We start from the raw sequence: 18235 nt of genomic DNA on the forward strand, positions 1-18235 counted from the left end.
CAATCAGGCCCAAGGGGAACAGGTCATATGAAGTGCCTCCTACTGTCAGACTATGGACATCATGATTAATCCTTTTAAAGAATTCTCCAAGGAGGTCTCAGAGCACAATTTACAAGCTCCCTAGTTAGGTACTGTCTCCTTGTTTCACATGCAAAAATTGAAAGCAAAGGGACTAGGAAATTGTCCAAAGTCACATAGTAAGCGGCAGAAATGGGAATTATTTTTGCATGTTTTCAATCCCAAGGCTTGAAGAAATGACAATATGTGGCACTTCTCAACAATTAGCACTACTCTACAACAAAGCAAGGAAATTGAGGCACAGTGCCATACACGGTGGATATAGAGGGAAGTAAAACCCCAGCAGTCCAGATCCTCCTAGAGTGTGAACACTCCCAGGCTAATGCACTCACTAGGGGATCTCAAGTAGAAGCTCCTCATTCAGCCTGAGAAAATGGTGAAGAAAAAATTTTCCAGTGCATAGGGTGTTAGCCCACATTACTTCGAAATCTTTACCAAATCTAAGATCTAGGATTCTACAGATTGGATGATAAAATTACTTGGCGAGAGCTTACTATACCAAAACCACTCCCACTCTTATACCCCTAAGACTTACTCTAGCTATTCTCCATATTACTAGCTTGATCGAATATAGCTTTCACTCCCAGGAGACACATTAAATTATACTTGAAATTCCACTAAAACGAAGAAGGAAAGGAGGAGGATACTTTTTCTTTTAGGCCCCAAGTACATTAGCTTCTGCCATTGTTCAAATATACCCATCTATATACTAAGGAATAAAGACTCCCTTTTCCTAATGAGTCCAATTTTTTTAAAAAGGCTCACTGTTGAAAAGAAGAGGATGTATATAAAGTAACTACCAAGATACTCATGATTTTATCAGGTACTGGAACTGAATACTTTGATCACCAGGGACCCAATGCTAAAGAGACTGAAGATTTATTGTGATGTAAAATAGTTTCTGAGTGAAAGCGAAATAAAGAGAGACCACCTCCCGAGTTGTTGTTGCCAAGCATACACCCTCCAGAAAGTTAAAAAGACAAGAGGGATCTCCAGCCACCAAACTACCCATCCTCACTCGCGCTATCGGATTTATAAATATGCCATAGATGACAGAATAGATCACCTCTCCAAGGCTCAATTTTTTTTAACTCCTAGAGATTTAAATACCACCTCCTGAAATTTTTAACTCTTACAGATTTAAGGTAGTGTCACATCTGAGAACAATCATCCCATCTAAGCCACCTATCTGAAAAGAAAAATCTATGAATCCTCTGTTCTCTTCTAAGTAACTGTAGGATTCTTTTATCTCCACTGTACATTTTCCTTCATTACAGGATTTCAGTCTGGTAGAAAACAGCAATTTTTATTCTCTTTTGCCCGCATTCAAGAGTCTGTCTTCATCACTCCAGTCTTCAATCTTCTATCTGATACTTTAAGGACCTAAGTCCTTAAATATTCTCTAATTATTCAGAAACTCCCCTTTGCCTCTTTCATCTTCACAACCCCCTGCCCCCCTCCCCCCTGCAACTCCTTTGCTCAGTCATGTTCTCTAGGCCTGTACTGTACAGGGCAATGTGCTACCCTCCAGGGCTGCCACAAACTCTCATCTATCAACATCTTTGAGCTTTGGTTTTGGAGTCAAAGAATCCAGTTATCCGCTTTAAGACTTTATAAAAGTTATTTGAGCTCTGATCTTAATTATCTCACATACAAAAATTTTTAAATGACCCCTACGTTACAGGAATGCAGTTAGGATTCGTAGTATGTATGTAGAGTTTGGTACGGTCCATGGTTTCAAGCATGTCCCGGGGGTCTTAGAACATATTATCCACAGATGAGGAGGGACTACTGTGTAAGTTTTCTCCTATGATCATCATTAGTCCTGCCTTCTTAAGTTACATTCAAGTTACCTTGATTTGATTTTACTGTATGATTGAATTTGATTTTGGCCATCCTGAGGAAAATGGCCTTGCGTTGGCTCTTAGGCAAGCTGCTTGACTTTATATTCTTAATTTAGTTTTCAAAGGATAAACTTAACTTTAATGTGAAGCTCATATATAATAGATTGTATCCCATAAGAAAGACTTTGATTTCTCCTAATTAAAAGAGACACTTTAATGATAAAGTGACTACAAAAGTATGACCTCTGGACCTAGCTAAATGATTTCTAAGCATTTTTTTTTTTACCCTCTCCTGAGTATGTTATCCCCCACTTAACAGATGAGGAAGTTGAGGTACACAGAAGTTGAATAACTTTTCATACTGTTAATAACAAAGCTAGATTGAAATTCAGCTGATAATTCCAAAGCTGGTGCTTTTAACAGTCTTCATTTGAGATAGCTCCCTGGTAGTATTCCCAGGAGAAAGGCATTTGGAGCTACTACTGATGATGGTGGCAAATAAACTTTCAGCCCCTACTTTAAACCAGGTACTTTGCATTAATTTTTATGGATCCTTACTACCTTTTTCATTTGTGCACTGGTACTAGACTTGCTCATGAGAATGTCATGTCTTTCCAACTTTACCAGCCCGGTCTGGAACCAAGAGCTGCTACCTTAGAGTCCGGTGTTATCTCGTACCAAGCATCTTTTTCGCCAGGCTTTAATCCTCGCTTTGGCAAGTCCTTATTTTTCATTCTTCAACTGCTATTCTGGATTGTGGAGCATGGAAGAGGAGGCCACAATTTGCCCGCTGACCAAATTTGCTAACATGTATGCCTTCCATGTTCTTTGACTCATCCTTTTTCTTGACCATCCCTTTTCCATTTATTGTGCCCGAAATAGTTTCTATGGAGTCTTTTCTACCTACCTCAAGCCTCCAATCCTCACCTCATGCCCCATCCTCTTCAGTACATGCCCTAACCAACTATTTGATAAAGCATGTTAAAGCTACATTCAATCTTTCCGTGGTCTTCCTGCAACATCTCTGATTCCTACTGGTTAATCTCAGTGGAGGTTTCCTTTCCTGTAGTAGGATTTAACCTTTTACATTTTTATTCTTACTGCCACTTCCATACTGTCTTTGCCACAAAACTCCATTATGCGATCTCCTAGAATCCTCAATAATTCCATCTCAGGAGGCTACTTCTCTTCTACCAACAAAGACAGACAAGTCTGAGATATCACCTTACACCTGTCCAAACGGCTAGAATCAGAAAGACAAATAACAAGTGTTGGCGAGGATATGGGAAAAGGGAACCCTCGTGCAATGTTGGTATGAATCTAAATTAGTGCAGCCACTGTGGAAAACAGTATGAGAGTTCCTCAAAAAATTAAAAATAGAAATACCATATGATCCAGTAATTCCACATCTGGGTATTTACCCAAAGAAAGCAAAAACACTAAACATAGGGCACCCTTATGTTTATTGTAGCATTATTTGTAATAGCCAAGATATGGAAGCAACCATGTGTCCATGGATAGATGAATGGATAAAGAAGATGTGTTATGTGTTATACATACATGCATATATACATTATGTGTATATACACACATATCAAAACTGCATATATGTATAAATATGTGTGTATATATACATGTATGTGTATATGTATGTGTGTGTGTGTGTGTGTGTGTGTGTATTACTTACTCAAAAAAAAAATACGAGATCTTGCTTTGGGACAACATGGATGGACCCAGAGGGTATCATGCTAAGTGAAATAAGTCAGTCAGAGAAAGACAAATACCATATGGTTTCATTCACATGTGGAATCTAAAAAACAAGAAGAAACAAAAACACAAAGCAGAAACAGACCCATAAGTGCAGAGAACAAACTGCTGGTTGCCAGAGGGGAAGGGAGTAAGGAAATGCACAAAATGGATGAAGGGGAGTAGGAAATAAAGGCTTCCGGTTGTGGAATACATAAGTCAGGGGAATAAAAAGTACAGCACAGGGAATATAATCACTGGTATTTTAATAGTGTTGTACAGTCACAGATGCCAGCTACACTTGTGGTGAGCACAGCATAATGTAGAGACTTGTCGAATTCCTGTCGTACACCTGAAACTCATATAACATGATGTGTCCACTATAATAAAAAAGCAGGTTTCCCTTAATTTTTAAAAGGCTTTTCTCAACCATGAGACTTCTCTCCCTTTTCTCAGCACCAAGTTTCCTACAAATTTGCCTGGATCATCTACTCTGGATGAGTAGATCATCTGGATCATCTACTCTGTCTTTAGTCCTTTCCATCATCCCTTTCTTTATAGCTGTTATTTTACTAAAAGGACTTTTTTAATTGCCCAGGTCAAACTATTCCCAATTCTGATTTTCCTTAATTCTTTCACAGAATGGGCTTTCCTCTTTTTTTTTTTTCATTGACCAATACAACACACAACATTCCCCCATTTCCCCTTCGTATCTCTCTTGTTCTCTGGATTTTCTTCCCTTTGCCTGCTCTGCGGTTTTATAATTCTATGCCATTCTTACCTATTTATCTAGTCTTTCCTTGCTACACATTTAAAAAAAATCATCTTCGTGTACATGACTCCCAAATCTCTATCTACCTGCACATCTTTTTCATGGGAGCCACATCCCAATTACACCACACCCTCATCTGGATCAGGGTGAAACTCAACCTACTCCAGCATAAAATATTCATTTTGTCCCTCTGTAATGGTCATGTCATCTAGAATGAAAGTTTCCTTTTCACCCCAGTTTCTCCCAGATCCCTTCACTTCGCACCCTATTGCCGCATCTATAATTGCCACCACTCTATAATCTTTCCCAATCATCTTGCTAATTTCACAGCCACTATCCTAATTATCTTATATCTATTCTCCTGTAAAAGTTGATAATTGGCCTTTCAGCCCCTGCTCTTCATACTCTAAGCAGAGATACTGATCTCTCCATAGCTTAGATTTGAGGGAGTCACTCCTTGCTCTGAGGTCTTTAGCTCTCCATGTTCTCCTGAATTAAGCTATTAAGTTACATTCCCTTCTCGTGTTTTTAAGCCCCACCCCTCTACACTGTAACACCAAGCTGTTTCCTTTTTTTGGCTTTACTTCTCTATTTAACAAATACTAACTTACAAGAATATAAAAGTATTATAAAATACATGGTTACATCTAATTGTCCTAACTTTTCTGTGTGACACCATTATCCCATTTTACAGGTCATGAATCATAGGACTGTATATATTCAACATTTATACCAAACTGGCCTACTGAGATCCTTGACGCATCCTCAAACCCATGGTTTTGCTAATGTCTTTCTCTCCAACATTAAACATTCTATAAAATTTCCATCTGACTAAATTACACAATTCCTTAAAGGTTGAACCAAAGTCCTGTCTGCTTTGTGAAGTCTTGCCTGACCTACTACTCTGGACTGATTTTTCTTTTCCATGAGCTACTAAATGGGAATTTATACCTCCTTCAGAAAATACATCCTATTCTACCTCATTTTACGTTTCAGTCTTATCCATTTTAATATATTATAAATGTCTTTACGGTAAGAACTACATATTTTTGTAGCTCTACAGAACTTGATACAATGTGTGACACATAGTTGGAACTCAATATTCATTGAGGGAATAAATAAAGGTAAAGATGTACAACTGACTTACAACTGGCTTCATACTACTAGACACATTGCATAGGGCAATTTATACTATATATGCTCAAACATAAGGAGACATTTTATTCCAAATTATCACTCAATCAACTTATGTGCAGGTGCTTATAAAGCCTCTCAGTTGCAGGATGCACGTCATTAAGTTATTTTGAACGAAGTACTCTTTGGAGAAGACACACTAACATAAAATAGTATCAACCATTGGAATTTTTGTATATTAAAAGAGGACCCTGCCTGGATCCTTCGAAAGAGAGATAAATTAACAACAATGCATGGGGCATATCCACCCAAAGGCAAATCTTAGCTATTGCTATAAATAGGCCTTAAAAGAACTCTTTTAAAAGCTACACTGCACAAGACTATGCTGTACAGATAACAAATATAAGCTCGTGGGACAAAATACACACACAGCCACCATAATGTTCAGGTATCGTTTGGATTCAATGGCTGTATCACTCACAGATTTAATGAGTATGCTTACTCAAACCATGAGGCAGAAGTGGAAACGTAGGTCTTTGGAAACTAGGTCAAATGACTGAAAAAGATGGCAGTAAGGGATACCAGATTCCAAAGGCCTATGTGAAGAGAGTGAATAAAATTACCGCATGAAATATGAAAGTGGGAAATAGTAATATTTGAAAATTTATAGATTTTATATGACACTTCAAAGACACAGAATTGAGTTAATAAATTAAATATTGTAAGTAGCCATTTAGCTATTTGTTCTTTACCTAACAACGTATATGTCCACGAAACAAGTGCTTTTGCCTTTAGTTAGTTCCCATTGGGAAAATGAGGTGTGCCTTTAGGTGTGACTATTGGTTCTATAGTCTGGCATCTGGTGATCACCAAAATTTTAAAGCTAGGGCCATCCTCTTTTGCCTAAAAGAGGGTAGAAAATAGAAAAAGTATTAGGTTTTCAAAATATCATACCTTATACAACCTCAGGAAAGTCAAATCAACACCCATAGACTAAACTTAGCGTTTGACTGTATACATGGCCAATAAGAAATGTTAGTCAATTTGAAAACTTGTTATTCACAGCAAGTGTGACATGTGTACCATATTGAAGCAGCACTGTGCAACGGCTTCTGTAGAGGTCTAGACCCATTGGCTCTTTTCAGTAAAAGAAATGCCACATGGTAGAGGAGGGCGGCTCCTTTGAGAGGTCTCCTGAAACTTCACTTTCCCTTCCTGAAACTCTCATTCTTGCCACCCAGGCTCAGATTCCTGACACACAAAATCTGGGCAGACTGCATGAGCCTCCGGACTACTGTTCATCTCTCCCCCATTCCAATCTATCCTTGAAATTGCTGCCAGATTAGTACCTAAAACACTTTCACCATATCAATCCCTTGCTCAAAATATTCTGTGGCTTCTCTACTGGCTCCAGGATGAAGTCCAAATTCCTCAGTCTAGTATTCAGAGTCCTCCACAGTTTGTCTCCAGCTGATCCTTCCAACCTTATCTACGATCAATTCCTTCTTCAGCTAAACTGGTCTCCTCACGGTCTCCCAAACTATCCTACCTTTGTTCAGATTGGTCCCTCATTTAGAATGCATTCCATCTCTTCTCAACCTATTCAAATTCTACCCATTTCCCAACACTCAGCTCAGATTCCATCTCCTTCTTGAAGCCTGGCCAGACCTCAGCAAGCTGAAGAGCTCTTTTTTCCAAACTCTGAGAGCACTTTTGTTTGGATCAGTGGCTTCTAACCTTCTTGAGAATGAAGCCCTCTTTCTAACACCAAAGTATTTCAGAACACGAATGACAGTCTATTTTTAATCTGTTGATTGAGCAAGTGCATAATGACAAAAACCCACTGTGAAATTTCAGACCTGAAAATGTGCATTTTAATAAATAGAAGGTCCCGTGTGAAAAGTATTAACTATATACGTGGCCTGTTAATTTCCTCATCTTACAGACAATGCTTTTGGCACAAAAGAATTTGCTGACCTCAGTACGAGCTCTAGAACTCCTGGAGATGGCTAAGTCACACATGGAAAATTCTCAGCTTCATAATCCAATTGACATATTAGGACCTTTTAGTTTGGGCTAAGTTTTCAAAAAGTCTTATCTCCTCCACCTACATTGTGAACTCCTTAAGTCAGCAGTAGTATTGTTTACTTCTTTGTATTTCTGTTAGAATCTGGAATAGCTCTTTACGAAAAATAAATAAATAAATGTTTCCTTCCTAAGTATTGTAGGCTCACTTCTTTCACGAATGTTTTATTATAACATTTTTCATACATCTAGAAAAGTTAAAAGAAGTATATAGTGAACAGCCATAAACCAACCGCTTAAATCCCATAATTCACATATTACTATATTTACTATTCCATACCTATTTCTCATAAAACCATCTTATTTTTCACGTGCTTTTAAAATAAGTTGCTTATACCATCTATTTCTCCTCAATACTTCACCATTCACACCATTAGCTAGAATTCGTATTTGTTTCTGGTTCTTCTTTCTGTTAACTAACATTTATATATAATGAAGTACACAGACCTGAAACGTGTCATTTAATGACTTTTAACAAATCCCTACATTCAGATTCCAAAGTGGGATCTATTTTTAGTGTGTTATACTGATGGAGCATGGCACAACAGTACAAAAAGACTGCCCTTATGTTAAGAATTCTCAATTAATGACCTAGGCAATATTTCAGTAGATTCTCAGTTAAGAATTCTCAATTAATGACCTAGGCAATATTTCAGTAGATTCTCAGTTAAGAATTCTCAATTAATGACCTAGGCAATATTTCAGTAGATTCTCAATTAAGAATTCTCAATTAATGACCTAGGCAATATTTCAGTAGAGTTTCAGAACAAAAAAGGAAGACTTTAAATAGAAATTGATGTTTATGGAGTACCTACTATAGGTCACACAATGTGCTAAGTACTTTACAAGCAATGCCTCCTTTGCTCCTCATGGCAACTTTAGGAAATATTATAATCATCACCTTTCAAAGGTGAGGAAACTGCAGGTTCAAGGTGTTTGCGCAACTAGCCCAAGGTCACGCAAGTAGTTTCAAATTTCTTTGACTTACCATAGCTTTCACGAAATCTTTGCAAAGTACAAAGTCAAACATTTTCTAATTAGGCCTTGATCATCCTTAATCATCGCTCTGCTGGAAATCTGAACAATCAGCAAAAACAGCACAGCCATAGGAAAAGTCCCAGAATGCCAGGGCATTGAATAAAAGTGTATCAGTGTATGTTGCAAATTAGCGGATGGTAAAATAAACTAGTGTATGAAGATTGGAAGCAGATGAGCTGGCTAGGACTCAGAACCTCAATCATATCAATCTGGAAAAATGGTTTACTTGCCTAAAATGTAATCAACCTACCAAATTTACATCTCAGATTATGTTTTTTCCCCTATATTTTCCCATTCTTCACCCATTTGCAGGGATACTCAGACATAAACCCTACCTTTATTACGTATTAACTGAGCAAGTACTTATTAGGTAACCCAGGTACTCAGAGTACCTGAAACAGCCATTGGATAATGTGAGGGACATCAGAAGAGGAGAAAATATCCTCTCCCACCCACGGAGACCCAGTAGCCAGTCCCAGTAGAGTTTTTTTTTAATGGAACATTTATAATTATTTAATAATAGCTGCTAGTGTTTGAATATATGTGGTAGATGCTAGTGACTATGCTTAGTATTTTAAGTAGACATTGCCATAATACCATGATAAAACTACAATCTCCATTTTACAAAGCAGAGGTTCAGAGATCACAGATGATGATAATGAGGATGATGGTAATAATAATAACCAGTAAATATTAAGCACTTCCTAGGAGTCACATTGTGTTCTAAGTGCTTCACCGATTAATTTAACCATCCTTGCAGACCTACAGGTACGTACTATTATTTTTTTAAGTTTATTCATCTTTATTTTGAAAGATGGTGCATGCCCACATGAGCGGGGGAGGGGCAGAGAAACAAAGGGGGGAGGGGGAGAGAGGGAGAGAGGGAGAGAGGGAGGGAGGGAGGGAGAGAGGGAGGGAGGGAGAGAGGGAATATCCCAAGCAGGCTCCACGCTCTCAGGGCACAGCCAAATGTGGGGCTCGATCACACAGACCATGAGATCATTGACCCGAGCCAAAATCAAGAATCGGATGCCTAACCAACTGAGCGACCCAGGCGCCCCAGTCAGGTACTATTACTATCCACGAGGAAGCAGAGGCACAGAGCGGTTCAGTAACTATTCAGCATCACACTTAGCTAGCTGGTGAGTGGCAGAGCTGACAACAAGGCTTCGGAGCCCTCTCTCAAACCCCTGCTCTGCTGCCTCTCAAAACCCACGTTACATGGTTAGTAAATAGCAAAACGGTGAATTTTTTTTTTTTGGCCAGAGTTAGTCTGACTGCAAAACCCACGTTCTCACCACCATGCAATACTGCTTTTCAATACTTTCAATATTATGCATTCTCCACTTAAGGCAAGCATTAGATGTAAATTTGAACTGAAATAATAGCATATAAATAAGTACATTATTTCAGACAAAAAGGTCCTCCTAGCTTTTCACCCAGAATTTTTTCTCACCATCCACCATCCCTTGAATACAGTTTCAAGATACCATTCGATGCATTTCTGAAGCATAGACTCAATCATATCACGCTCCTGTTCATGAGCCTCCAAATCATCCAGCTCCCACAGGATTGAATTCAAACCCCTGAACCTCAGACGTAAGGCTCTTCCTCCTCTGCTTTGGGTGATTACTGTCTTAGCCCCATGGCACGCACTGCGTGCATGTCCCTCTCTAAACACACACACACACACACACACACACACCCCACCCCTGGGACTAGGGATGTCTTTGCTACAGCTGAACAATCCATGCTCTTTCTTCCTTCCTGGCTTGTCACCCAGTGTTTTTCCACCTCTTCTTCAAGACTCCGTTTAAGTACTACCTGTGTGCATAAACCATCCTCGATCACCCCAGTCATAATTAGGACCCCACCTCTCTGCAGAATATAGCCCTAGTGATAAAGTATAGGGGTCATCTGATTATAGGTCTGCAAATCCAGCAGACTGTAAACTTCTCCTTGGCAAGATGATATCTGGTAAATTTCTAGACACAAATCATGAAATCTTTCTTGAATGAATGATGTAATGGTGGATATACAGTGTGATATATATTCTTATTTCATATATACATACATAGAGACTTTTCACTGCAGTATGTATATATCCTTGTCCTTGCAAGTTTTCTTCACATTTAAGTTTTAAAATTTATTTTGAGAGAGAGAGAGAGAACACATGCAAGCAGGGGAGGGGGTGGGGTGGGGAGAGAATCCCAAGCAGGCTCTGCACTGTCTTCTGCAAGTGAAGCCCGATATGGGGCTCAAACTCACCAACTGTGAAATCGCAACCTGAGCCAAAGTCAGAAACTTAACTGAGCCACCAGGCACCCCAGAATTTTCCTCACTTTTAAAACATTCACCTCTTATGGGGAACCTAGGTGGCTCAGTCAGTTAAGCATCCAACTTCGGCTCAGGTCATGATCTCTCAGTTCGGGAGTTCGAGGCCTGCATCAGGCTCCATGCTGACAGCTCAGAGCCTGCAGTCTGCTTTGGATTCTGTGTCTCCCTCTCTCTCTGCCCTTTCCTTGTGCTCTCTCTTTCTCTCTCAAAAATAAACATTAAAATTTTTTTTAATTAAAAAAATAAAATGTTCACCTCCAATCATGACACCTTACCATCTTGTAAAGATACTAAATCTAAGTGTACTAACTGTCTGATCTTTATATAATTCATGTGTTTCTTGGACTATGGGGAAGTTGCTTCATCATTGCTTAATACTATGAAGTCCAAGAGCAGTTGTCATTAATAAATTAATTAATTAGTACAGGTCAAATGCAAGTCAGTTACTACAGATCAAATTAAAAATCAGCAGCAATGTTGACTGTGGATGTTCTCTGAACGGATGGCCTGTATAATTACTATATAAATTGGTCTGTGAAATCATCATTTTCAAACTTTGAAAACGAGGCTTTAGATACTTATTGAATCTATTAATGCCTTTAAATAAAATGAGTGACTCTTGTCTCTTATAATCACTCTCCTGCATTATCTGCTTAGTCATACGGGGCATTCATTCAACAAATATGTGTTGACTGCTTAATCACAGCCAAGCCTTCTGCTAGATGCCGAGAACACAGTAGTGAACAGGTTTATCCTTGCCTTTAAGGAACCTAGAGACTCTACTAAGTGAAACATACATATAAACCGATGTATTTCCTTCAATGACTCATCCACTTAGACAGGGTAACATAAAATTTCTTAGGGCAGATAAATTATGTCAGTAAGGACCAAGTTATTTGGCTATCAGGGAGCCCATGTTTCAGAGCGTGAAGGATGTGAGCTTTGAGATCGGTCTGACGTGTCTTTGATTCTCTTCTCCAGCACAGTACTGTGCTATTTAAACTCTTTGAAATTAGGTACATAAAAGTTAACTCTTTTGCAGATAAAATCAGGTATGCTATTTCTTGATATGCTTAAGAAACAGTAAGAACTTAGGCAATTCATTTCATAGGCCTCATTTTGTTAAAAAAGTATTGTTTCCACTCACAATTCCCTTGATCAGTAATCAATGCAATGATAAAACAGGTAAGCATTTTAGATTTTGATTCATTTCATAGAAAAATAATGTTTCCAATTGGCCTTAAAGGGAGTACATAAATAAATCAGCTTAGAATGTGTTTGCTAGAGTTCATCCACCTTTTTTCAGTATAATGAGATGTCTCAGGCATGAAATGAAACTAAAAAAATCTACAAAACCAACAAATTACCATAAACGTAACAACAACCTTTTACTTATAAGAGGGGTCCTAAAACTTTACATAAATCCTCAGCCTAAGTCCTTGATTATTCAGCAGTCACTGAAGACAGCTATGTGTCAGATGTTTTTGCCTACCCAAAATAAAATCGGAAAATTTGTAATTGTCTTTTTTCCTATTATATTGTACCCTTGGAGCCAAAAAGAGGAAAATGAGTCACTCTTAGACTTACTCCCAGTAAGCAAAGTGGGCACACACAGACCCATCACGTTATCTATATACAGCTCACCCCCAGGCATCTTTGGCCATCAAAAGAAATTAGGAATCACTTAAAGCAAGGAATCCACGAGTGAAGAATTCAGAATTAGCCTAAATACTAGGACTCACTAAAGGTTCACACAATCTCCCTGGAGGGAACCAGGAATTTCTCCCAGAAGATAGGATGTTCTAAGGGAGGTACAGATTGCTGATGCTACCTAACTTCTGGCCCAGCTAGAGAAGAGATGTCATAGAACTCGGATTCTCTTGAACTGTGAGGTATTGGGGAAGAAGAGAATACTATATACATAGAGTCCGTTTATCAAGAAGCCTGATTCTGTACTCTGAGCACAGTTTCAGGCAATAAGCGTTGGAGTTCCTATTCTTCCTACCAAAGCTATTTATGAGCGATAGTACATCTACCAATGGGCAAGGCCCTACACATGCCACCCCTTTATCCTGTGACTTCGCCTCTTATACCCCGTCAACCTCTCTCCCCCGGCCACACCGCCTGAACGGCTACTTGCTGCTCCTAGAACATAGCACCCGTGCTCCCATATCCTGGCTTCCGTAACCGCTGTTTCTATGGAACCCCCAACAAATGCCACTTAAGCTGCTTCTTTGAGCTTTGCTTAGTTAACACAGCCTGGTTCTCTAAGAGAAATGTGACCAAATTTACCATCCACTTAAGAATATTTTCTGAGGTAGAAAATGGTTACTCTGAGCAGTAGCAAAACTGTGACCGCTTTTTAGATTTCACAGTAATACTGCTCCAATCCAAATGTGCATATAATAATGACTATTGTAATGAAAAGCAGAGAGGACTTCCCATCTCTGTTTGATCCCAGGGAAGCCAACAGAGAGAGACGGCTGATGGAATTATAATTAAGTCTAAAGCTTTGAAAACTAGTAAGAGACAATCCCCTAAAACTTAACCTATTGATGCAATATGCTTTACACGCGTGGCACCAAGAAGAAATCTCCTACACTCACGCACACAAGAACTTAAAGACCAGAATATAACTGCCCTGGGGACATGGCCTCATAATGAAGTCCTTTCGTCATCAAAGCCTCTGCCATAGGCCGTTTTACAGCTCCACTGTTTGCTAGGGAATGGTGTTCTCCAGTTGAGAAGGCATCCATGTGGAAGGGGAAGGCACCAGTGTTTAGTACAAAGGTGTCAGAAAAGACACTGGCCGGGGATGGGAATCATGTATTCTTTCCACAGACTAATACAGAGATTTTAAAACCCAAGCTCTGAACTCAGAACTGGATTCAAATACTAGGTCAGCTATTAGTGGTACCAATTATAAGCCCTGTGCCTTTAAACTTGGCACTGAAGTTTCTAACGCTCTGTTTTGTTGTATGTAAAACAGTAATAGTACCATACAAGTCTAGATATGGTACAGAAGTTAATAAATACAGAGTACTTAGGAAGTTCCAAGTGTGCCCCAGGTTTTACTTATCATCCTCAAAGCAAGCCTGAGCGAGCTTTCTGCTCTGATTCCCATTTTACAGTCGAGGACACTGAGCCCAACAGAAGCTAACCCTGCTAGTAATCGTGGAGCTGGGAGTCAAACCCAGCGTCTTAACCATCACACTGGGATGTCAGGAATTTTCTGAAGATTAATGAAACAAATCATGGAGAATGGTCAGCATAAAGACTAACATTAAGTTCTTTATAAACATTAGCCATTATCATTATTAATTAGTAACAGGCATGTGAAAACTCTTCTCGGACACAATATAGGCAAATACTAAATCCTAAAATTATTTTGTTCATCCTTTCATGGCTTTTCCTTGTGAACAATTTATAAGAGACCAATTATGTGGCTACAGGCAAACTTTAAAAATGTCATTTAGAAATCCTTTTACTCACAATGTCCCTTAATCTTGCAGAAAGTAAGTCATGTGCAGAATGTAAACAATAATAAAATTAGATTACCATGTTTCTATTGACAACAGAATATTTGACCACAAATATACAAATGAGGCCTTTAAAATGCAGCCTCAAACCATAATTTTATACACATTCGCTCCAGCTTACATATTTCTTATAAATAAGATTTCTTAAAAATATTCCAGTTGCATATAACTATGTTTCACTAAATTCAAATTGCAGCGAGAAAAACAAATTCAGATCATTTGTTGGTGTTCTGAGCTTTGTAGAAATGATAAAACAACATTAAAATAGCTCCTGGTAATACAAAATTGAATTAAGCTATCATCCTAAAATATGCAATACACAATTAAATACATTTTTAAAATGCAGAAAATTTAGCCACCTAATTCAAGATTGTATCTCTTATCACCTTGGGAATCTGATATACCAATTCAAAATTACTATTTGAATTACCATCAGAATTCCTGAAACCCTGTTTGTAGTGAAGATTTCAACCGCATCTGGTGTTATGTCACTTAAAGGCAAATTCATCTGCTTTAAGACAAGTTTAAGCTTCTTTTTGACTTTGAATCTGAATTCACAATAGCAAAAACTCAGAATTAGAGCTCTCAGTTCCACTCGCTCACGCTTCTTTTTTGCCCTTCCCCACTCTTCCTCCCCAGACAAGCAAAAATAAACACTCAAACTAGCAATATATGAACCGACCAATCTTAGGCTCCCATGGAAATAAGACAACGAGAAAAAACAAAGATGGAAAGAATCACTGCTTTGCAAACAAGGCCTTAATTGGGTACGTAAATAAAACTCCTTTTACTGCTACGGCCCTGAATCCTTCCAAAGGAAGGTTTCCCAACAACTTTGCACGCTTATACAACACAGACGTCAACAGGCTTGACATATATCCACACATTAGGAATCTGCTCAGATTCGGTGCTTTAATATAGATCTAATGCGAGCACCACCAGCAAGAAGCCTAGGTCTTAAAAATTATGCTGTTACAATCTAATAAGAAATTTCTCTTCAATCCTGTCTTGGAAAACTAACTGCCCCCCACCCCCCAAAATAGGCCAAACAGTTAAAAGAAAGCCACAGTTGCTCATAGTTTTCATAACTATCCATGAGTCTCCTCCAAATCAAATTGTAATTGTTTAAGAGTAACTAAAATATTTATTACTTCATTTGGAAACATATCACTTCTGTTTTTTTTTGTTTTTTTTTTTTTTCAGTGCAACTCAGGCATTCATTTATGCTGTTTTGTTTTTTTACCTATCTAGGCTTTCCATCTCCAAGGTTTATAAACTGTGAGAAACCAACAGTTAACCACGGTAACGATTCACAGAGAGGTTGGAATAGAATGTAAAATACGAATAGTTGAAACTTTGGAAGCATGAAACAGTAAACAACCATCCTAACTGAAGAACATTTCATCTGGGGAATAAAAAAGCCCAGTATCTGAGGCTATAGCTCAGTGTCTGTCTGTCTTTATCCCTTAGATGAACCATGAAAATAGGCACTAGCCTGTGAGTACAGAACCTACAAACATTGAGTCTTATGATAATTTGGCAGCCGACTTAAGAAGAAACTTAATATCTCGGCCTCTCCATTCCCTTCCCTTCTTGTTTGTTCTTCAGATGAAGTTATGGTTTTTGATACAGGAGATTTTCATGTTTTCTTAGCCTCATTATAGGGACAAGTGGGGGCAGGAAGTAAAAAATGGCTCTGAGAAGACAACCTATATAAACGCGGGCAAAGCCAACAACTGGGTCAACTCAATGGAAGTTTTGTTGACCTCATTAAGGAGAATAGCTTCAACTCAGTTGCAGTGAAGTCACTTAAATATAAATCATGGCATATAGAGCTAAAAATATTTGTCATGGAGTTAGGGGAGATGATTGATACTTTAAATGCTCTCTTACATTTAAATGAATTTCTTGTTTTTCGTTCTTCTAATTCATTGGTAAACAGTAGTAGTTTCGAAAGAAGACTTTCAAAGAAGGACTAGGAAAGTCTATAAGGATTATATCCCAGGGAAGCTTGCCAGACACTAGGAGCTCACTAATTTTAACCTTCACTCCTCTAGCGGTGACTGGAGGTAAGGAAACAAATGCGTTACAGAATGCGTAAGCAGCTTGATGAACTGAGTCACAAACTTAACTCAGAACTTTCTGATAGAGTCTGCATCTAAACAGGCATGCAACATGGATCATAAAGCAAGTCTAGAACCGTATTTCCAAACTAAATATGAAAATAAAACTGGATCTCCAAGCAGAATGATGAAAATTCCCTTTATTCTTTGGAGAATTTATTTTATATTGGTACCTTCTAACTCCACTTTAACTACCATAGCCGTTACAAAGTAAACCCAGGTAAGATCCCTGAAAACAAAATGAAAGGCGTAACTGCCTTTGTCTGAAATAGGTCTAAAAAATTCATTTCTAAAACATAAGATCATTAAGAATTTTTCTGGATAAGTAGTAATTTCGAAGTATTTGCCAGATTGCCTCAGCAGATTCCACAATTACCTACAATATCGTACTCTTTTGAACCATTTATGCAAAAATGGTAGAAGACACATATTCCTGAATATGGACCTGATATCAAGCTATTAAAGGTAAACAAACTGTTAGAAAGATATAACCACTCCACATGTCCTTAAAAAACAAACCACACGTCATTCACACAAAGCCTTCCTAGGGGGCGGTCCCCATCACAGACTGTTTCAGTATTACATGGTTCTTATTTTGTAGGAGACAATCTGCCAGTAAATGATGACAAAATGAAAATGCCTCACCCCCACCTCATTTGTCTATACGTATGTGAACTACCACTATGCATTATTTCATAATTACTCCAACTGATACGTACTAGTAAATTCTATTTAGCAAAAATGATTAGACATAGTCTTCTTTATTTTTAAGTTACTCTAAATGATGGTCTTATTTGGACTTCTCAGTGATGAGGACTATTTAAGGTTTGCACCTGTGGCCCCTCTGACTCTCCTGTCAGTAGCCACCTGCACGAGGACACCAGCCTGGGGCCCCCCCACCCGAAGGACCTACACTCAGACTGCACACACCCAACCTACACTGTGTGGCAGTCACACTTCCACCTGAAGCCAAATCCCAAAGGAGAGAAAAAAGGAATTTTTTTTTATTTGCTCTACAAAACCTACTTCAATACCAGAATTGCTTTCCTAAAAATAATTTCAGTGTCTTTTTGATTGCCTGTCAAAATGGGAAGAGTTTGAGGTGAAGAGCCAACTTCATTCAGAGGTTTCTTTTCTGTATTTTATTTATTTTTTGCTCGATCAGCAGAGTTTCTACTTTTGACAGTGACCATTTTTCAGCAACGCTGGTAACGAACGTATTTACTCAAAAAGCAAAATACAGACTATTTACACATTAAAAATCACCACTGTCGGTATAGAAATGAAGGTATCTAATATCAGAATCAATTCACTTTATATGTTTTCTAGGATCAGAAATGTCCTAACATTCCTAGTTTTAAAAGGCTTCACCAATACGTGCTGGAATACTGCACCAAACAAACAATTATATGGCATTTAGTTTTGTTTATTTTTAAGAACTGTGATAAAAGATCACCATGGCGATTGGGAAATGATGGTTAAGGGTGTTGTTTATGGATGGATGGAATTCTAACATGGATAATTCACTGAACTTCTAGT

The 18235-nt window shown here is 38.3% G+C and overlaps 1 protein-coding gene across 1 annotated transcript in view; it reads right to left on the reverse strand.

Moving 5' to 3' along the window:
- The window catches only part of EYA1 (EYA transcriptional coactivator and phosphatase 1), a 169367-nt gene that overhangs the window by 143467 nt on the left and 7665 nt on the right, over positions 1 to 18235 (reverse strand). The window lies entirely within an intron of this gene.

The sequence above is a fragment of the Panthera leo genome, chromosome F2 (assembly GCF_018350215.1).
Source record: "Panthera leo isolate Ple1 chromosome F2, P.leo_Ple1_pat1.1, whole genome shotgun sequence".
Lineage (NCBI taxonomy): Eukaryota > Metazoa > Chordata > Mammalia > Carnivora > Felidae > Panthera > Panthera leo.